Raw genomic sequence first — 23,830 nt, forward strand, 5'->3', positions numbered from 1 at the left:
CTAACAAACTACCATCGCTCGAAGTATTACCAGAATTTTCATTTCGCCGACAAGAGTAGATGCTGACCATGGTTTCGGTCTTATTTGACCTCGTCAGAGCAACAAAACTCAATTGTCAACGAAATGCTATGAATTGCCGGCTCCTTTTATTCCATATCAGTAGCGGGTATGGTGTATAAATACATCGTACCGACATCTGACAGAGAAACGGGAACCAACCCAATTCAATTTCCTAACTCTCAGAGCGAAGATAGCAGTATGCATCCATATGCTTTATTCCCATATTGCAGATATCGTATATTACGATAATTAAGCAAGGGAAAAAGCGCGGAAAGGTTCGGATCATGGCAGTAACCGATCTGCCGCGGACATGGAAAATAAGAAATGGATCACGCCTTCAACAGTAAGGCAGGTAAATAATAAATGAATTAATTCAGATGCATAACATCCGCAGATAATTAAATCAACGAATGTTACGATCTAAATCGAACTAACAAACTACCATCGCTCGAAGTATTACCAGAATTTTCATTTCGCCGACAAGAGTAGATGCTGACCATGGTTTCGGTCTTATTTGACCTCGTCAGAGCAACAAAACTCAATTGTCAACGAAATGCTATGAATTGCCGGCTCCTTTTATTCCATATCAGTAGCGGGTATGGTGTATAAATACATCGTACCGACATCTGACAGAGAAACGGGAACCAACCCAATTCAATTTCCTAACTCTCAGAGCGAAGATAGCAGTATGCATCCATATGCTTTATTCCCATATTGCAGATATCGTATATTACGATAATTAAGCAAGGGAAAAAGCGCGGAAAGGTTCGGATCATGGCAGTAACCGATCTGCCGCGGACATGGAAAATAAGAAATGGATCACGCCTTCAACAGTAAGGCAGGTAAATAATAAATGAATTAATTCAGATGCATAACATCCGCAGATAATTAAATCAACGAATGTTACGATCTAAATCGAACTAACAAACTGCCATCGCTCGAAGTATTACCAGAATTTTCATTTCGCCGACAAGAGTAGATGCTGACCATGGTTTCGGTCTTATTTGACCTCGTCAGAGCAACAAAACTCAATTGTCAACGAAATGCTATGAATTGCCGGCTCCTTTTATTCCATATCAGTAGCGGGTATGGTGTATAAATACATCGTACCGACATCTGACAGAGAAACGGGAACCAACCCAATTCAATTTCCTAACTCTCAGAGCGAAGATAGCAGTATGCATCCATATGCTTTATTCCCATATTGCAGATATCGTATATTACGATAATTAAGCAAGGGAAAAAGCGCGGAAAGGTTCGGATCATGGCAGTAACCGATCTGCCGCGGACATGGAAAATAAGAAATGGATCACGCCTTCAACAGTAAGGCAGGTAAATAATAAATGAATTAATTCAGATGCATAACATCCGCAGATAATTAAATCAACGAATGTTACGATCTAAATCGAACTAACAAACTACCATCGCTCGAAGTATTACCAGAATTTTCATTTCGCCGACAAGAGTAGATGCTGACCATGGTTTCGGTCTTATTTGACCTCGTCAGAGCAACAAAACTCAATTGTCAACGAAATGCTATGAATTGCCGGCTCCTTTTATTCCATATCAGTAGCGGGTATGGTGTATAAATACATCGTACCGACATCTGACAGAGAAACGGGAACCAACCCAATTCAATTTCCTAACTACTGATATGGAATAAAAGGAGCCGGCAATTCATAGCATTTCGTTGACAATTGAGTTTTGTTGCTCTGACGAGGTCAAATAAGACCGAAACCATGGTCAGCATCTACTCTTGTCGGCGAAATGAAAATTCTGGTAATACTTCGAGCGATGGTAGTTTGTTAGTTCGATTTAGATCGTAACATTCGTTGATTTAATTATCTGCGGATTTTATGCATCTGAATTAATTCATTTATTATTTACCTGCCTTACTGTTGAAGGCGTGATCCATTTCTTATTTTCCATGTCCGCGGCAGATCGGTTACTGCCATGATCCGAACCTTTCCGCGCTTTTTCCCTTGCTTAATTATCGTAATATACGATATCTGCAATATGGGAATAAAGCATATGGATGCATACTGCTATCTTCGCTCTGAGAGTTAGGAAATTGAATTGGGTTGGTTCCCGTTTCTCTGTCAGAGGTCGGTACGATGTATTTATACACCATACCCGCTACTGATATGGAATAAAAGGAGCCGGCAATTCATAGCATTTCGTTGACAATTGAGTTTTGTTGCTCTGACGAGGTCAAATAAGACCGAAACCATGGTCAGCATCTACTCTTGTCGGCGAAATGAAAATTCTGGTAATACTTCGAGCGATGGTAGTTTGTTAGTTCGATTTAGATCGTAACATTCGTTGATTTAATTATCTGCGGATGTTATGCATCTGAATTAATTCATTTATTATTTACCTGCCTTACTGTTGAAGGCGTGATCCATTTCTTATTTTCCATGTCCGCGGCAGATCGGTTACTGCCATGATCCGAACCTTTCCGCGCTTTTTCCCTTGCTTAATTATCGTAATATACGATATCTGCAATATGGGAATAAAGCATATGGATGCATACTGCTATCTTCGCTCTGAGAGTTAGGAAATTGAATTGGGTTGGTTCCCGTTTCTCTGTCAGATGTCGGTACGATGTATTTATACACCATACCCGCTACTGATATGGAATAAAAGGAGCCGGCAATTCATAGCATTTCGTTGACAATTGAGTTTTGTTGCTCTGACGAGGTCAAATAAGACCGAAACCATGGTCAGCATCTACTCTTGTCGGCGAAATGAAAATTCTGGTAATACTTCGAGCGATGGTAGTTTGTTAGTTCGATTCAGATCGTAACATTCGTTGATTTAATTATCTGCGGATGTTATGCATCTGAATTAATTCATTTGTTACAGTACATCCAAAAATGCATTTTCAAATGCAGAATTATCAATACAGAAACTGTGCAGTCACTATACATCAAAAACTGCGTTCTGAAAATGCCGAATCATCAATACAGAAATTATGCAGTCACTGTACAGGGTGGGCAAATTTCGATGTTTTAGCACTACAGCTTTTAAACCAGAGGAGATAGACAAAATCTGATACCCCATTCTCGGTCTCTTTTTCCGAGAAACTTACAATAGTTGTAGTGATTTTTGGCCACTTTCTTTTGTTTTCGAGTTATAAGAAAAAATTGGAAAAATGGCGATATCGAAATAAATTTATATCTCCGCTAATACTGATGATAGAGCTCTGAAATTGAAACATTATACAGTCACTTTTTTACGTAGAATCTAGTGGCGTGCTCGCCTTTTTTGCAGGATTTTTAATTACGAAGCTATGACCCAAAGTTATGTTTTTTTAAATGGGAACATTAGATTTCTGTGCAATTTTTTGAATGCATAATTTTTACTGATTTCAAAAATATATAACATTATATGGTTTGTGTCAATATAAATAATAGAAAATGGTCAAATCCACTTTTTCCCAATATTTCTATGGTTTCAACTTTTGACGAGCACAGAAAAATAGAGTTTCCTATAACAAAAGCAGTCTCCTTCCGGCAATGTCATTCTTTCTACGAATATTGGTAAAAAGTTACCAATATTCACAAAATTTGAATCAAGATATATTTCATAAATTTTCATAATAATGAAAAGACTTATAGAAGGAGACAATGATAATCATACGATGCTATATATTTCTATGCTCATCAAAAGTTAAAACCATAGAAATATTGAGAAAAAAGGTTTTTGACCATTTTCTATTATTTATATTGATACAAACCATATGATGTTATATATTTTTGAAATCAGTAAAAATTGAGCTTTCAAAAAATTGCACAGAAAAGTAGTGCTCCCATTTAAAAAAACATAACTTCGGGTCATAGCTTCGTAATTGAAAATCCTGCTAAAAAGGCGAGCACGCCACTGGATTCTACGTAAAAAAGTGCCTGTATAATGTTTCAATTTCAGAGGTCTATCATCAGTATTAGCAGTGGCGGATTTACCATAGAGGCTGAGTAGGCTGAAGCCTAGGGCGGCAGATTTTAGGAGGCGGCAAATTTGGGGACAATTTTTTTTTAACCCATTATAGAAACTGAAATACTTGTATTTCAAATCAATTTTAATATCTATCTACATCTAATTTTCCCGACATATAAAAAAAACTGAGCAAGTAGTGCATCATTATTTTGACCTGCATGATTATTATTTTCCTGTTTCCCACTTATTTCGGCCGCATTGGACTCTTAACTTAATGTTCGTGAGGGTGAAAAATTTTTGGTGATTCTGAATCGTTGGGATGTGTTTTTTCGGTTCCTACGAAAACACAATTCAAGAAATGTTTGTCCAAATTTCGATAAAGCAGTTTGTACCTATGGCTCTATGTATACACCATCGACAAATGGTTCGGGTGAGAGAAGCTTTTATTGCTTGAAAAAGGTGAAAAGTTAGGTACCTAAGAACCACATTAAGGCAAGAAAAGCTGAACGCCTTGGTTTTTTTGTGTATAGAGTCAGAACTAATGAACAAAATTTCATATGACGATGACATAGCAGAAAGATATTTCAACAGCGGGTTTCATAAAACTTTGATTTTGCGATCAACGATTTGACAGTAACTTGATTTCAAAAACGAAATCACTGAAACCTTTTCATTTTTGAATATATTGAACAAGTAGCAATTGAGAATAATTTATTGGACCTATAAACATCATAATTTGATGCGAGAATGATATTCTACATGATCTTGACTGTGATTTCGTGCTAAAATTCACGGAATAAAAAAATAATCATGATGATAGCGTGAGTCGTAGAGGCTGGAATCATTTCTGAACTAGAATTTATCTAGTAAGCGGATGTAATTTTGATATGACAACTGACTAGTTCGGATTAACTTTGATTCAGTTACAATTATTTGTTGATTTGACTATCATCTTGAGAATTTTGTCCCATACTCATTAAAATGATTGTGTGCGCAAACGCAGAAAAGTTCGATATGCACTTTGTTTACGGTTTTTTTTTTCTGAAAAACCGTACATACTACATACTACAAAAGACCTTATTTGTTAAGAATGGATCAAGCTCTCCAAAATCAAGTTTTTTTTATAGTGAAATATGGATATGGAAAAAAGTTTCTTGCGGAACAATATTTAGGGGTGGCTTTCAATAGCTAGCACTTTCAATCATAGAGGAACAGCACCGAAAACTTCCCCGCATAAAATATCTGCTTAATTTCATTCTAGTCAGTTTTTCGATTCTCAAGAAAAAAATCAAAAATTGATTTTCGGGTGCCACCCTACTTTTTGACAAAGAATTTAATTTTTCGCAACAGGTCCTATGCACCATGTATATATTCATATTTGCTGTTTGTTGTCGTCTTTGCAACTTGTTTTTATAGTTGCTGAACTAAATGCTGAACTTGAACTAAATAATTATGGTAAAAGGGCGGCAAAATTTGAATAGCCTGCTGGCGGAAAATATGTAAATCCGCCACTGAGTATTAGCGGAGATATAAATTTATTTCGATATCGCCATTTTTCCAATTTTCGCTTATAACTCGAAAACAAAAGAAAGTGGCCAAAAATGACTACTACTCTTGTTAGTTTCTCAGAAAAAGAGAACGAGAATGGGGTATCAGATTTTGTCTATTTCCTCTGGTTTAAAAGCTGTAGTGCTAAAACATCGAAATTTGCTCACCCTGTACATCAAAAACTGCATTTTGAAAATGCAGAATCATCAATACAGAAACTGTGCAGTCACTTTACATCGAAACCTGCGTTCTGAAAATGCCGAATTATCAATACAGAAATTATGCAGTCACTGTACATCAAAAACTGCATTTTGAAAATGTAGAATTATCAATACAGAAACTGTGCACTTACAGTACATCCAAAAATGCATTTTGAAAATGCAGAATTATCAATACAGAAACTGTGCAGTCACTGTACATCGAAAACTGCATTTTCAAAATGCAGAATTATCAATACCGAAACTGTGCAGTCACTGTACATCAAAAACTGCGTTTTGAAAATCCAGATCATCAATACAGAAACTGTGCAGTTACTGTACATCAAAAACTGCGTTGCGAAAATGCAGGTTAAGAAATTGTTTAAAGATAAACTTAACATAACGGTCGCCGATGAAATCACATCTGTATACAGATCTGGTGCTGCTAATAAAAACCATCCCCGGCATCTCATTGTTGTCTTCAGAAATTCGGAATATAAGAATGTTATATTTAAAAATAAGAAACTTCTCAAAGGTTCGAACATAGTCATGAAGGAGGACCTAACTCATGACAGATGGAAACTTGTTAGAGAATCATCGGAAAAATATGGATTCAAGAATGTTTGGACGTTTAATGGAGCTGTTTTCGTGAAATCGGAAACAGGTGTAAAAAAACTGATTTCTGGTGTGTAATTATTTAGTTTAATTGTGTTTTTAGTTTCGCCGGCTGTATCTTTTTTGCGCTCTGGTGTGTTTTTTAAGGTATGCTTTTGTTGGGTCATTTGAATGTACAATCCTTAGTTCCTCAGCTTAATGATTTGAAAGTGTTTATTGAGCAAAGTAGATTTGACATACTTGCATTGTCCGAGACTTGGTTAAATGACTCAGTTGACTCGGATAATTTGATGATTAATAATTTTAATCTTGTCAGAGTAGACAGAAATACTGGTGCGAGGGGTGGGGGGGTAGCGTTGTATGTTCACAACAGAATTCGATTTGAGGTGATTGATGTTCCCAACAATTCTAATATAGAACAATTATTTGTTAGAGTTCAATATAGGGGAATTTCCTTCGTAACTGCCGTTGTCTATAAACCACCTCACTTGTCATATAAACTTTTCATTGATTCTCTGGAAACTGGTTTCACTCATGCGTTATCTTATTGTGAGGATGTTATCTGTGTTGGCGATGTTAATGTTAATTTTCTAGATAGCAATTTACCTTCAGTAAAGTATTTCAATTCTATGCTTTCCTCTATTGGTATGCATCAGCTCATTCGGGAGCCAACTCACATTACCCCAACTTCAGAATCTCTCATCGATGTGATAATTAGCAATGAAAACGGTATTGTTGGCTCGGCCTTCTTGTGTCCATCTAGTTTTTCTTTGCATGAATGTGTAGCGTGTAAGGTGGGGGTGGAAAAGCCGAAGATTGAACCGCGGATTTTGACAGTCCGGGATTGTAGAGGTTTCGATGAACGGTTGCTTTTTCAGGACACCACCAGTTCGGATTTTTCGAGAATATTTTACATGAATGATGTTGATGAGAAGGTGAAATTTTTTTCTGAAACTTTATCGGATTTATTTGATAAACATTTTCCTACTAGAACTATAAGAATCTCGAAAAAGAATGCGCCGTGGATGACAGACAGAATGAGGAAATTAATGAAGAAGAGAGACAGGGCTAAAGCACGACATAAAAAAAACAGAACTGAGGCTTTGTGGGGAGAATACAAGCGTTTGCGTAACACAGTAAATCAAGCTATAACTAGTGAAAAGCGATTATATTTTCATTACATCACCATGAACAATTCAAGTAGGGAGCAATGGAAAGAACTCAAATCATTGGTAATATCGAACAAATCACGGTCAGATCTAAGTTTTGATGATCCTGATGCAATAAATAATTATTTTCTGAGAAAAACATCGCAAAATTCAGATAGTTCGGTAATTGACTACTATAGAGACAACTCCATTTGCTCCGAACAGTTTAGTTTTCGACTTGTTGATGAAAACACTGTCCTGAAATTCTTGAAGAAACTAAAAAATAGTGCTCCTGGTTGCGATAACCTTTCGGTATCTTTCATCAAGATATGTTGTCCTCTTATCCTTCCATATATTGTTAACATCTTCAATTCCATTCTGCTCAGTTCCAAGTTCCCTACTTCCTGGAAGCACGCTGAAATTACGCCTATTCCTAAAAACAAAAATCCTCAAGAGTTCTCGGATCTGAGACCCATCAGCATTCTATCGGGTTTATCCAAACTTTTGGAAAAAATAATGGCTGACCAACTTTCCGAATATCTGGAGAATAACTCGATTTTACCTGGAATTCAGTCAGGCTTTCGTTCCGGATACAATTCTACTAGTGCACTGCTGAAGGTAACTGATGATATTTTGCGCTCACTTGATGATTCCAAATGTGTTGCCTTGTTTCTGCTTGACTTCAGCAGAGCTTTCGATACGGTTAAGCATGATATTCTCCTAGCTATTTTAAAATCTTGTGGAGTCTGCGAGGATGCGCTACAGCTCTTTCGGTCATATCTCACGGGACGTTCGCAAAGTGTAAAGTTGGGTGAAAAAGTCTCTCGTGCAAAAAATGTTGTAGATGGTGTCCCGCAAGGCTCGGTCCTTGGTCCACTCCTTTTTTTAGTTTACACCAGTCAGTTCGTAAAGTTCATTCGATATTGTAACGTCCATATGTATGCAGATGACTTCCAGCTTTACTACGATTTTACAGTGAGTGACCTAAATAATGCTGCATTGAGAATGAATGATGATCTTAAACAACTAGCGGACATAGCAGCAAAACATTCACTGAATCTGAACCCAAAAAAGTCGTTTGCTCTAGTATTCGGTTCCAATAAAAACAAAGCAATTGTTAGGGATAAGTTCAAGCCAACAATAAATAATGAGGCTATTCAATTTGCTAATAGCGCAAGGGACTTGGGTTTGGTTTTGGACGATTCTTTAAGATTTCGTGAACATGTGGTGAGCGTAGTTCGTAAAGCGTATGGAGCATTGAGACTGCTGTATCCACATAGATCGTACCTGCCCATTTATACAAAAAAGGTTCTGTGTGAGACTTTAGTCTTGTCACAGTTTAATTATTGTTCTCCTGTGTTTAGTTTCTGTCTTGATCAGGAAACGCTGGGCAGGATCCAGCGTGTACAAAACTGTTGCATCCGGTTCATCTACGGAATTAGGAAGTATGATCATGTGTCACATAAGTTGGTGGAATTGAGTTGGCTTCCAATGAAGATTTGTTTTGAACTTCACGCTCTCTGTACATTTCATAACATCATTTTGACGAGAAGCCCACCTTATCTCTACAATAAACTGGTGTACAGAACTGATGTTCATAATATCAACGTTCGTCGTAGAAATATATTATCATGTCCTCAACACAGAACATCTACTTTTGAAAGAAGTTTCAGTTATAATATTTACAGGCTGTACAACAGTATTCCTAGTGAATTCAAGCTTTTAAATCGAGCTGGGTTCAAGAAGAGAATTAAGGCTTATCTCCTCGATCCCTCTTCGACATGATTTCTTGGTTTTCTCCGTGAAGTATGTTTACTGACATTCTCATATTTTTGTCTTTTTTTCTCTTCTTTCTTTGATTTATATACATTGTTTGCTCATTTTTTTCTTTTTTTTTTGATTTAGGTATATTCAAATGTATTTTTTCGTAAACTACAAGGGTTAAGTGGTAGAGCACCTTTGGGTGAACTTCCCCTTGGGATTTCTGGTGAAATAAAGACATTTATTATTATTATTATTATTATTAATTATCAATACAGAAACTATGCAGTCACTGTACATCAAAAACTGCATTTTGGAAATGTAGAATCATCAATACAGAAACTGTGCAGTTACAGTACATCCAAAAATGCATTTTCAAATGCAGAATTATCAATACAGAAATTATGCAGTCACTGCACATCAAAAACTGCATTTTGAAAATGTAGAATTATCAATACAGAAACTGTGCAGTTACAGTTCATCCAAAAATGCATTTTGAAAATGCAGAATTATCAATACAGAAACTGTGCAGTTACTGTACATCGAAAACTGCATTTTTAAAATGCAGAATTATCAATACCGAAACTGTGCAGTCACTGTACATCAAAAACTGCGTTGTTAGAATGCAGAATTATCAATACAGAAACTGTGCAGTCACTGTACATCAAAAACTGCGTTTTGAAAATGCAGAATAATCAATACAGAAACTGTGCAGTCACTGTACATCGAAAACTGCGTTTTGAAAATCCAGATTATCAATACAGAAACTGTGCAGTTACTGTACATCAAAAACGGCGGTTTAAAAATGCAGAATTATCAATACAGAAACTGTGCAGTCACTATACATCAAAAACTGCGTTCTGAAAATGCCGAATCATCAATACAGAAATTATGCAGTCACTGTACATCAAAAACTGCATTTTGAAAATGCAGAATCATCAATACAGAAACTGTGCAGTCACTTTACATCGAAACCTGCGTTCTGAAAATGTCGAATTATCAATACAGAAATTATGCAGTCACTGTACATCAAAAACTGCATTTTGAAAATGTAGAATTATCAATACAGAAACTGTGCAGTTACAGTACATCCAAAAATGCATTTTGAAAATGCAGAATTATCAATACAGAAACTGTGCAGTTACTGTACATCGAAAACTGCATTTTTAAAATGCAGAATTATCAATACCGAAACTGTGCAGTCACTGTACATCAAAAACTGCGTTCTGAAAATGTAGAATTATCAATACAGAAACTGTGCAGTTACAGTTCATCCAAAAATGCATTTTGAAAATGCAGAATTATCAATACAGAAACTGTGCAGTTACTGTACATCGAAAACTGCATTTTTAAAATGCAGAATTACCAATACCGAAACTGTGCAGTCACTGTACATCAAAAACTGCGTTGTGAGAATGCAGAATTATCAATACAGAAACTGTGCAGTCACTGTACATCAAAAACTGCGTTTTGAAAATGCAGAATAATCAATACAGAAACTGTGCAGTCACTGTACATCAAAAACTGCGTTTTGAAAATCCAGATTATCAATACAGAAACTGTGCAACTACTGTACATCAAAAACGGCGGTTTAAAAATGCAGAATTAACAATACAGAAACTGTGCAGTCACTATACATCAAAAACTGCGTTCTGAAAATGCCGAATCATCAATACAGAAATTATGCAGTCACTGTACATCAAAAACTGCATTTTGAAAATGCAGAATCATCAATACAGAAACTGTGCAGTCACTTTACATCGAAACCTGCTTTCTGAAAATGCCGAATTATCAATACAGAAATTATGCAGTCACTGTACATCAAAAACTGCATTTTGAAAATGTAGAATTATCAATACAGAAACTGTGCACTTACAGTACATCCAAAAATGCATTTTGAAAATGCAGAATTATCAATACAGAAACTGTGCAGTTACTGTACATCGAAAACTGCATTTTTAAAATGCAGAATTATCAATACCGAAACGGTGCAGTTTCAGTACAGCGATCTCTGTGCTGCATTCTGGTGGCACTTGTAGTGCAGTATTTGTACAGTTGCTGTATATTGTGTTTGTTGGGACCATGGTGAGATGAAGTATTCCTCTGCCATGGGTATAATCTATATTTTGTAATGAAAGGACTCTTCAATTACTGAATTATATCTGTTTATGAAATGTCTCTTTAACCTTCCTAATCGAATTTTCAACTTCTTGAACAAGGTATATGTTTTAGTTTAAGGAATTCCTATGAATTATTATTCCAGATTCTATTATTAACTCTATATCAAATACTCCATTTCTGAAATGAAGAATTGCAAACACAGAAACTGTGCAGTCACTGTATATCAAATACTGCGTCTTGAAAATGCAGAATTATCAATACAGAAATTATGCAGTCACTGTACATCGAAAACTGCATTTTTAAAATGTAGAATTATCAATACCGAAACTGTGCAGTCACTGTACATCAAAAACTGCGTTGTGAGAATGCAGAATTATCAATACAGAAACTGTGCAGTCACTGTACATCAAAAACTGCGTTCTGAAAATGCAGAATAATCAATACAGAAACTGTGCAGTCACTGTACATCGAAAACTGCGTTTTGAAAATCCAGATTATCAATACAGAAACTGTGCAGTTACTGTACATCAAAAACGGCGGTTTAAAAATGCAGAATTATCAATACAGAAACTGTGCAGTCACTATACATCAAAAACTGCGTTCTGAAAATGCCGAATCATCAATACAGAAATTATGCAGTCACTGTACATCAAAAACTGCATTTTGAAAATGCAGAATCATCAATACAGAAACTGTGCAGTCACTTTACATCGAAACCTGCGTTCTGAAAATGCCGAATTATCAATACAGAAATTATGCAGTCACAGTACATCAAAAACTGCATTTTGAAAATGTAGAATTATCAATACAGAAACTGTGCACTTACAGTACATCGAAAACTGCATTTTTAAAATGCAGAATTATCAATACCGAAACTGTGCAGTTTCAGTACAGCGATCTCTGTGCTGTATTCTGGTGGCACTTGTAGTGCAGTATTTGTACAGTTGCTGTATATTGTGTTTGTTGGGACCATGGTGAGATGAAGTGTTCCTCTACCATGGGTATAATCTATATTTTGTAATGAAAGGAGTCTTCAATTATTGAATTAAATCTGTTTATGAAATGTCTCTTTAACCTTCCTTATCGAATTTTCAACTTCTTGAAGAAGGTATATGTTTTAGTTTAAGGAATTCTATGAATTATTATTCCAGATTCTATTATTAACTCTATATCAAATACTCCATTTTTGAAATGAAAAATTGCAAATACAGAAACTGTGCAGTCACTGTATATCAAATACTGCGTCTTGAAAATGCAGAATTATCAATACAGAAATTATGCAGTCACTGTACATCAAAAAATGCGTTTTGAAAATGCAGAATTATCAATACAGAAACTGTGCAGTCACTGTATATCAAATACTGCGTCTTGAAAATGCAGAATTATCAATACAGAAACTATACAGTCACTGTACATCAAAAACTGCGTTTTGAAAATGCAGAATTATCAATACAGAAACTGTGCACTCACTTTACATCAAAACCTGCGTTTTGAAAATGCAGAATTATCAATACAGAAACTGTGCAGTCACTGTACATCAAAAACTGCGTTGTGAAAATGCAGAATTATCAATACAGAAACTGTGCAGACACTGTACATCAAAAACTGCATTTTGAAAATGTAGAATTATCAATACAGAAACTGTGCAGTTACAGTACATCCAAAAATGCATTTTGAAAATGCAGAATTATCAATACAGAAACTGTGCAGTTACTGTACATCGAAAACTGCATTTTTTAAATGCAGAATTATCAATACTGAAACTGTGCAGTCACTGTACATCAAAAACTGCGTTCTGAAAATGTAGAATTATCAATACAGAAACTGTGCAGTTACAGTTCATCCAAAAATGCATTTCGAAAATGCAGAATTATCAATACAGAAACTGTGCAGTTACTGTACATCGAAAACTGCATTTTTAAAATGCAGAATTATCAATACCGAAACTGTGCAGTCACTGTACATCAAAAACTGCGTTCTGAAAATGTAGAATTATCAATACAGAAACTGTGCAGTTACAGTTCATCCAAAAATGCATTTTGAAAATGCAGAATTATGAATACCGAAACTGTGCAGTCACTGTACATCAAAAACTGCGTTGTGAGAATGCAGAATTATAAATACAGAAACTGTGCAGTCACTGTACATCAAAAACTGCGTTTTGAAAATGCAGAATAATCAATACAGAAACTGTGCAGTCACTGTACATCAAAAACTGCGTTTTGAAAATCCAGATTATCAATTCAGAAACTGTGCAGTCACTATACATCAAAAACTGCGTTCTGAAAATGCCGAATCATCAATACAGAAATTATGCAGTCACTGTACATCAAAAACTGCATTTTGGAAATGTAGAATCATCAATACAGAAACTGTGCAGTTACAGTACATCCAAAAATACATTTTGAAAATGCAGAATTATCAATACAGAAATTATGCAGTCTATGTACATCAAAAACTGCATTTTGAAAATGTAGAATTATCAATACAGAAACTGTGCAGTTACAGTATATCCAAAAATGCATTTTGAAAATGCAGAATTATCAATACAGAAACTGTGCAGTTACTGTACATCGAAAACTGCATTTTTAAAATGCAGAATTATCAATAACGAAACTGTGCAGTTACTGTACATCGAAAACTGCATTTTTAAAATGCAGAATTATCAATACCGAAACTGTGCAGTTTCTGTACAGCAATCTCTTTGCTGCATTCTGGTGGCACTTGTAGTGCAGTTTTTGTACAGTTGCTGTATATTGTGTTTGTTGGGACCATGGTGAGATGAAGAATTCCTCTACCATGGGTATAGTCTATATTTCGTAATGAAAGGAGTCTTCAATTATTGAATTAAATCTGTTTATGAAATGTCTCTACAACCTTCCTTATCGAATTTTCAACTTCTTGAAGAAGGTATATGTTTGAGTTTTAGGAATTCCTATGAATTATTATTCTAGATTTTATTATTAACTCTATATCAAATACTCCATTTTTGAAATGAAAAATTGCAAATACAGAAACTGTGCAGTCACTGTATATCAAATACTGCGTCTTGAAAATGCAGAATTATCAATACAGAAATTATGCAGTCACTGTACATCAAAAAATGCGTTTTGAAAATGCAGAATTATCAATACAGAAACTGTGCAGTCACTGTATATCAAATACTGCGTCTTGAAAATGCAGAATTATCAATACAGAAACTATACAGTCACTGTACATCAAAAACTGCGTTTTGAAAATGCAGAATTATCAATACAGAAACTGTGCACTCACTTTACATCAAAACCTGCGTTTTGAAAATGCAGAATTATCAATACAGAAACTGTGCAGTCACTGTACATCAAAAACTGCGTTGTGAAAATGCAGAATTATCAATACAGAAACTGTGCAGACACTGTACATCAAAAACTGCATTTTGGAAATGTAGAATCATCAATACAGAAACTGTGCAGTTACAGTACATCCAAAAATACATTTTAAAAATGCAGAATTATCAATACAGAAATTATGCAGTCACTGTACATCAAAAACAGCATTTTGAAAATGTAGAATTATCAATACAGAAACTGTGCAGTTACAGTACATCCAAAAATGCATTTTGAAAATGCAGAATTATCAATACAGAAACTGTGCAGTTACTGTACATCGAAAACTGCATTTTTTAAATGCAGAATTATCAATACTGAAACTGTGCAGTCACTGTACATCAAAAACTGCGTTCTGAAAATGTAGAATTATCAATACAGAAACTGTGCAGTTACAGTTCATCCAAAAATGCATTTCGAAAATGCAGAATTATCAATACAGAAACTGTGCAGTTACTGTACATCGAAAACTGCATTTTAAAAATGCAGAATTATCAATACCGAAACTGTGCAGTCACTGTACATCAAAAACTGCGTTCTGAAAATGTAGAATTATCAATACAGAAACTGTGCAGTTACAGTTCATCCAAAAATGCATTTTGAAAATGCAGAATTATGAATACCGAAACTGTGCAGTCACTGTACATCAAAAACTGCGTTGTGAGAATGCAGAATTATCAATACAGAAACTGTGCAGTCACTGTACATCAAAAACTGCGTTTTGAAAATGCAGAATAATCAATACAGAAACTGTGCAGTCACTGTACATCAAAAACTGCGTTTTGAAAATCCAGATTATCAATACAGAAACTGTGCAGTTACTGTACATCAAAAACGGCGGTTTAAAAATTCAGAATTATCAATACAGAAACTGTGCAGTCACTATACATCAAAAACTGCGTTCTGAAAATGCCGAATCATCAATACAGAAATTATGCAGTCACTGTACATCAAAAACTGCATTTTGAAAATGTAGAATCATCAATACAGAAACTGTGCAGTTACAGTACATCCAAAAATACATTTTGAAAATGCAGAATTATCAATACAGAAATTATGCAGTCTATGTACATCAAAAACTGCATTTTGAAAATGTAGAATTATCAATACAGAAACTGTGCAGTTACAGTATATCCAAAAATGCATTTTGAAAATGCAGAATTATCAATACAGAAACTGTGCAGTTACTGTACATCGGAAACTGCATTTTTAAAATGCAGAATTATCAATACAGAAACTGTGCACTTACAGTACATCCAAAAATGCATTTTGAAAATGCAGAATTATCAATACAGAAACTGTGCAGTCACTGTACATCGAAAACTGCATTTTCAAAATGCAGAATTATCAATACCGAAATTGTGCAGTCACTGTACATCAAAAACTGCGTTTTGAAAATCCAGATCATCAATAACTGTGCAGTTACTGTACATCAAAAACTGCGTTGCGAAAATGCAGAATTATCAATACAGAAATTATGCAGTCACTGTACATCAAAAACTGCATTTTGAAAATGTAGAATCATCAATACAGAAACTGTGCAGTTACAGTACATCCAAAAATGCATTTTCAAATGCAGAATTATCAATACAGAAATTATGCAGTTACTGTACATCAAAAACTGCATTTTGAAAATGTAGAATTATCAATACAGAAACTGTGCAGTTACAGTTCATCCAAAAATGCATTTTGAAAATGCAGAATTATCAATACAGAAACTGTGCAGTTACTGTACATCGAAAACTGCATTTTTAAAATGCAGAATTATCAATACCGAAAATGTGCAGTCACTGTACATCAAAAACTGCGTTGTGAGAATGCAGAATTATCAATAAAGAAACTGTGCAGTCACTGTACATCAAAAACTGCGTTTTGAAAATGCAGAATAATCAATACAGAAACTGTGCAGTCACTGTACATCGAAAACTGCGTTTTGAAAATCCAGATTATCAATACAGAAACTGTGCAGTTACTGTACATCGAAAACGGCGGTTTAAAAATGCAGAATTATCAATACAGAAACTGTGCAGTCACTATACATCAAAAACTGCGTTCTGAAAATGCCGAATCATCAATACAGAAATTATGCAGTCACTGTACATCAAAAACTGCATTTTGAAAATGCAGAATCATCAATACAGAAACTGTGCAGTCACTTTACATCGAAACCTGCGTTCTGAAAATGCCGAATTATCAATACAGAAATTATGCAGTCACTGTACATCAAAAACTGCATTTTGAAAATGTAGAATTATCAATACAGAAACTGTGCACTTACAGTACATCGAAAACTGCATTTTTAAAATGCAGAATTATCAATACCGTAACTGTGCAGTTTCAGTACAGCGATCTCTGTGCTGTATTCTGGTGGCACTTGTAGTGCAGTATTTGTACAGTTGCTGTATATTGTGTTTGTTGGGACCATGGTGAGATGAAGTGTTCCTCTACCATGGGTATAATCTATATTTTGTAATGAAAGGAGTCTTCAATTATTGAATTAAATCTGTTTATGAAATGTCTCTTTAACCTTCCTTATCGAATTTTCAACTTCTTGAAGAAGGTATATGTTTTAGTTTAAGGAATTCCTATGAATTATTATTCCAGATTCTATTATTAACTCTATATCAAATACTCCATTTTTGAAATGAAAAATTGCAAATACAGAAACTGTGCAGTCACTGTATATCAAATACTGCGTCTTGAAAATGCAGAATTATCAATACAGAAATTATGCAGTCACTGTACATCAAAAAATGCGTTTTGAAAATGCAGAATTATCAATACAGAAACTGTGCAGTCACTGTATATCAAATACTGCGTCTTGAAAATGCAGAATTATCAATACAGAAACTATACAGTCACTGTACATCAAAAACTGCGTTTTGAAAATGCAGAATTATCAATACAGAAACTGTGCACTCAGTTTACATCAAAACCTGCGTTTTGAAAATGCAGAATTATCAATACAGAAACTGTGCAGTCACTGTACATCAAAAACTGCGTTGTGAAAATGCAGAATTATCAATACAGAAACTGTGCAGACACTGTACATCAAAAACTGCATTTTGGAAATGTAGAATCATCAATACAGAAACTGTGCAGTTACAGTACATCCAAAAATACATTTTAAAAATGCAGAATTATCAATACAGAAATTATGCAGCCACTGTACATCAAAAACTGCATTTTGAAAATGTAGAATTATCAATACAGAAACTGTGCAGTTACAGTACATCCAAAAATGCATTTTGAAAATGCAGAATTATCAATACAGAAACTGTGCAGTTACTGTACATCGAAAACTGCATTTTTTAAATGCAGAATTATCAATACCGAAACTGTGCAGTCACTGTACATCAAAAACTGCGTTCTGAAAATGTAGAATTATCACTACAGAAACTGTGCAGTTACAGTTCATCCAAAAATGCATTTCGAAAATGCAGAATTATCAATACAGAAACTGTGCAGTTACTGTACATCGAAAACTGCATTTTTAAAATGCAGAATTATCGATACCGAAACTGTGCAGTCACTGTACATCAAAAACTGCGTTCTGAAAATGTAGAATTATCAATACAGAAACTGTGCAGTTACAGTTCATCCAAAAATGCATTTTGAAAATGCAGAATTATGAATACCGAAACTGTGCAGTTTCAGTACAGCGATCTCTGTGCTGTATTCTGGTGGCACTTGTAGTGCAGTATTTGTACAGTTGCTGTATATTGTGTTTGTTGGGACCATGGTGAGATGAAGTGTTCCTCTACCATGGGTATAATCTATATTTTGTAATGAAAGGAGTCTTCAATTATTGAATTAAATCTGTTTATGAAATGTCTCTTTAACCTTCCTAATCGAATTTTCAACTTCTTGAACAAGGTATATGTTTTAGTTTAAGGAATTCCTATGAATTATTATTCCAGATTCTATTATTAACTCTATATCAAATACTCCATTTCTGAAATGAAGAATTGCAAACACAGAAACTGTGCAGTCACTGTATATCAAATACTGCGTCTTGAAAATGCAGAATTATCAATACAGAAATTATGCAGTCACTGTACATCAAAAACTGCGTTTTGAAAATGCAGAATTATCAATACAGAAACTGTGCAGTCACTGTATATCAAATACTGCGTCTTGAAAATGCAGAATTATCAATACAGAAACTATGCAGTCACTGTACATCAAAAACTGCGTTTTGAAAATGCAGAATTATCAATACAGAAACTGTGCACTCACTTTACATCAGAACCTGCGTTTTGAAAATGCAGAATTATCAATACAGAAACTGTGCAGTCACTATACATCAAAAACTGCGTTCTGAAAATGCCGAATCATCAATACAGAAATTATGCAGTCACTGTACATCAAAAACTGCATTTTGAAAATGCAGAATCATCAATACAGAAACTGTGCAGTCACTTTACATCGAAACCTGCTTTCTGAAAATGCCGAATTATCAATACAGAAATTATGCAGTCACTGTACATCAAAAACTGCATTTTGAAAATGTAGAATTATCAATACAGAAACTGTGCACTTACAGTACATCCAAAAATGCATTTTGAAAATGCAAAATTATCAATACAGAAACTGTGCAGTTACTGTACATCGAAAACTGCATTTTTAAAATGCAGAATTATCAATACCGAAACGGTGCAGTTTCAGTACAGCGATCTCTGTGCTGCATTCTGGTGGCACTTGTAGTGCAGTATTTGTACAGTTGCTGTATATTGTGTTTGTTGGGACCATGGTGAGATGAAGTATTCCTCTACCATGGGTATAATCTATATTTTGTAATGAAAGGAGTCTTCAATTATTGAATTATATCTGTTTATGAAATGTCTCTTTAACCTTCCTAATCGAATTTTCAACTTCTTGAACAAGGTATATGTTTTAGTTTAAGGAATTCCTATGAATTATTATTCCAGATTCTATTATTAACTCTATATCAAATACTCCATTTTTGAAATGAAGAATTGCAAACACAGAAACTGTGCAGTCACTGTATATCAAATACTGCGTCTTGAAAATGCAGAATTATCAATACAGAAATTATGCGGTCACTGTACATCAAAAACTGCGTTTTGAAAATGCAGAATTATCAATACAGAAACTGTGCAGTCACTGTATATCAAATACTGCGTCTTGAAAATGCAGAATTATCAATACAGAAACTATGCAGTCACTGTACATCAAAAACTGCGTTTTGAAAATGCAGAATTATCAATACAGAAACTGTGCACTCACTTTACATCAAAACCTGCGTTTTGAAAATGCAGAATTATCAATACAGAAACTGTGCAGTCACTGTACATCAAAAACTGCGTTGTGAAAATGCAGAATTATCAATACAGAAACTGTGCAGACACTGTTTATCAAAAACTGCATTTTGGAAATGTAGAATCATCAATACAGAAACTGTGCAGTTACAGTACATCCAAAAATACATTTTGAAAATGCAGAATTATCAATACAGAAATTATGCAGTCTATGTACATCAAAAACTGCATTTGAAAATGTAGAATTATCAACACAGAAACTGTGCAGTTACAGTATATCCAAAAATGCATTTTGAAAATGCAGAATTATCAATACAGAAACTGTGCAGTTACTGTACATCGAAAACTGCATTTTTAAAATGCAGAATTATCAATACCGAAACTGTGCAGCCACTGTACATCAAAAACTGCGTTCTGAAAATGTAGAATTATCAATACAGAAACTGTGCAGTTACAGTACATCCCAAAATGCATTTTGAAAATGCAGAATTATCAATACAGAAACTGTGCAGTTACTGTACATCGAAAACTGCATTTTTAAAATGCAGAATTATCAATACCGAAACTGTGCAGTTACTGTACATCGAAAACTGCATTTTTAAAATGCAGAATTATCAATACCGAAACTGTGCAGTTTCTGTACAGCAATCTCTTTGCTGCATTCTGGTGGCACTTGTAGTGCAGTATTTGAACAGTTGCTGTATATTGTGTTTGTTGGGACCATGGTGAGATGAAGAATTCCTCTACCATGGGTATAATCTATATTTCGTAATGAAAGGAGTCTTCAATTATTGAATTAAATCTGTTTATGAAATGTCTCTACAACCTTCCTTATCGAATTTTCAACTTCTTGAAGAAGGTATATGTTTGAGTTTTAGGAATTCCTATGAATTATTATTCTAGATTTTATTATTAACTCTATATCGAATACTCCATTTTTGAAATGAAGAATTGCAAATACAGAAACTGTGCAGTCACTATACATCAAAAACTGCGTCTTGAAAATGCAGAATTATCAATACAGAAATTATGCAGTCACTATACATCAAAAACTGCGTTTTGAAAATGCAGAATTATCAATACAGAAACTGTGCAGGTACTGCACATCAAGAACTGCGTTTTGAAAATGCAGAATTATCAATACAGAAACTGTGCAGACACTGTGTATCAAAAACTGCGTTTTGACAATGCAGAATTATCAATACAGAAACTGTACAGTCACTGTACATCAAGAACTGCGTTTGGAAAGTGCAGAATTATCAATACAGAAACTGTGCAGTCACTGTACATCAAAAACTGCATTTTGAAAATCCAGATCATCAATACAGAAACTGTGCAGTTACTGTACATCAAAAACTGCGTTGCGAAAATGCAGAATTATCAATACAGAAATTATGCAGTCACTGTACATCAAAAACTGCATTTTGAAAATGTAGAATCATCAATACAGAAACTGTGCAGTTACAGTACATCCAAAAATGCATTTTCAAATGCAGAATTATCAATACAGAAACTGTGCAGTCACTATACATCAAAAACTGCGTTCTGAAAATGCCGAATCATCAATACAGAAATTATGCAGTCACTGTACATCAAAAACTGCATTTTGAAAATGCAGAATCATCAATACAGAAACTGTGCAGTCACTTTACATCGAAACCTGCGTTCTGAAAATACCGAATTATCAATACAGAAATTATGCAGTCACTGTACATCAAAAACTGCATTTTGAAAATGTAGAATTATCAATACAGAAACTGTGCACTTACAGTACATCCAAAAATGCATTTTGAAAATGCAGAATTATCAATACAGAAACTGTGCAGTCACTGTACATCGAAAACTGCATTTTCAAAATGCAGAATTATCAATACCGAAACTGTGCAGTTACTGTACATCAAAAACTGCGTTTTGAAAATCCAGATCATCAATACAGAAACTGTGCAGTCACTGTACATCAAAAACTGCGTTCTGAAAATGCAGAATAATCAATACAGAAACTGTGCAGTCACTGTACATCGAAAACTGCGTTTTGAAAATCCAGATTATCAATACAGAAACTGTGCAGTTACTGTACATCAAAAACGGCGGTTTAAAAATGCAGAATTATCAATACAGAAACTGTGCAGTCACTATACATCAAAAACTGCGTTCTGAAAATGCCGAATCATCAATACAGAAATTATGCAGTCACTGTACATCAAAAACTGCATTTTGAAAATGCAGAATCATCAATACAGAAACTGTGCAGTCACTTTACATCGAAACCTGCGTTCTGAAAATGCCGAATTATCAATACAGAAATTATGCAGTCACAGTACATCAAAAACTGCATTTTGAAAATGTAGAATTATCAATACAGAAACTGTGCACTTACAGTACATCGAAAACTGCATTTTTAAAATGCAGAATTATCAATACCGAAACTGTGCAGTTTCAGTACAGCGATCTCTGTGCTGTATTCTGGTGGCACTTGTAGTGCAGTATTTGTACAGTTGCTGTATATTGTGTTTGTTGGGACCATGGTGAGATGAAGTGTTCCTCTACCATGGGTATAATCTATATTTTGTAATGAAAGGAGTCTTCAATTATTGAATTAAATCTGTTTATGAAATGTCTCTTTAACCTTCCTTATCGAATTTTCAACTTCTTGAAGAAGGTATATGTTTTAGTTTAAGGAATTCTATGAATTATTATTCCAGATTCTATTATTAACTCTATATCAAATACTCCATTTTTGAAATGAAAAATTGCAAATACAGAAACTGTGCAGTCACTGTATATCAAATACTGCGTCTTGAAAATGCAGAATTATCAATACAGAAATTATGCAGTCACTGTACATCAAAAAATGCGTTTTGAAAATGCAGAATTATCAATACAGAAACTGTGCAGTCACTGTATATCAAATACTGCGTCTTGAAAATGCAGAATTATCAATACAGAAACTATACAGTCACTGTACATCAAAAACTGCGTTTTGAAAATGCAGAATTATCAATACAGAAACTGTGCACTCACTTTACATCAAAACCTGCGTTTTGAAAATGCAGAATTATCAATACAGAAACTGTGCAGTCACTGTACATCAAAAACTGCGTTGTGAAAATGCAGAATTATCAATACAGAAACTGTGCAGACACTGTACATCAAAAACTGCATTTTGAAAATGTAGAATTATCAATACAGAAACTGTGCAGTTACAGTACATCCAAAAATGCATTTTGAAAATGCAGAATTATCAATACAGAAACTGTGCAGTTACTGTACATCGAAAACTGCATTTTTTAAATGCAGAATTATCAATACTGAAACTGTGCAGTCACTGTACATCAAAAACTGCGTTCTGAAAATGTAGAATTATCAATACAGAAACTGTGCAGTTACAGTTCATCCAAAAATGCATTTCGAAAATGCAGAATTATCAATACAGAAACTGTGCAGTTACTGTACATCGAAAACTGCATTTTTAAAATGCAGAATTATCAATACCGAAACTGTGCAGTCACTGTACATCAAAAACTGCGTTCTGAAAATGTAGAATTATCAATACAGAAACTGTGCAGTTACAGTTCATCCAAAAATGCATTTTGAAAATGCAGAATTATGAATACCGAAACTGTGCAGTCACTGTACATCAAAAACTGCGTTGTGAGAATGCAGAATTATAAATACAGAAACTGTGCAGTCACTGTACATCAAAAACTGCGTTTTGAAAATGCAGAATAATCAATACAGAAACTGTGCAGTCACTGTACATCAAAAACTGCGTTTTGAAAATCCAGATTATCAATTCA

This window comes from Coccinella septempunctata, chromosome 5 (genome assembly GCF_907165205.1).
Source record: "Coccinella septempunctata chromosome 5, icCocSept1.1, whole genome shotgun sequence".
Taxonomy (NCBI): domain Eukaryota; kingdom Metazoa; phylum Arthropoda; class Insecta; order Coleoptera; family Coccinellidae; genus Coccinella; species Coccinella septempunctata.